Below are 403 nucleotides of genomic sequence, written 5' to 3' on the forward strand. Positions count from 1 at the left end.
CCCTGCTTTTTTCTGAGGTGCTGGGGCATGTAGTATTGTTTTCCATCCTTTGATTTTCAGCCTATGAATGTCTTTATGAGTTAAATGTGTTTCTTGTATACAACATATTGTTGGATTTAGTTTCCTAATTCACTGTGCCACTCTATTTTTCTTAATTGGTGAATTGAGTCCATTTACATTGATGGTTAGAAGTGAGATGTATTGACGTATGGTTGCCATGTTATTTACTTGTTGTTGTTTACTCCTTTTTCTCCTCTGTTTAATTGCTTGCCCTATTTAGTTGGTTGCTTCTGATCTCATTCGTGGAGTTCTGATCATTTTCCTCCTTCTCTATAACATCTTTCCGTAGCCTTTGTAGGGTTGGCTTAGTCATCACGAAATTCTTTAGCTGTTCTTTCTCATG

Source organism: Octodon degus, unplaced genomic scaffold, assembly GCF_000260255.1.
Source record: "Octodon degus isolate 3935 unplaced genomic scaffold, OctDeg1.0 scaffold00252, whole genome shotgun sequence".
NCBI classification, from domain to species: Eukaryota; Metazoa; Chordata; class Mammalia; order Rodentia; family Octodontidae; genus Octodon; species Octodon degus.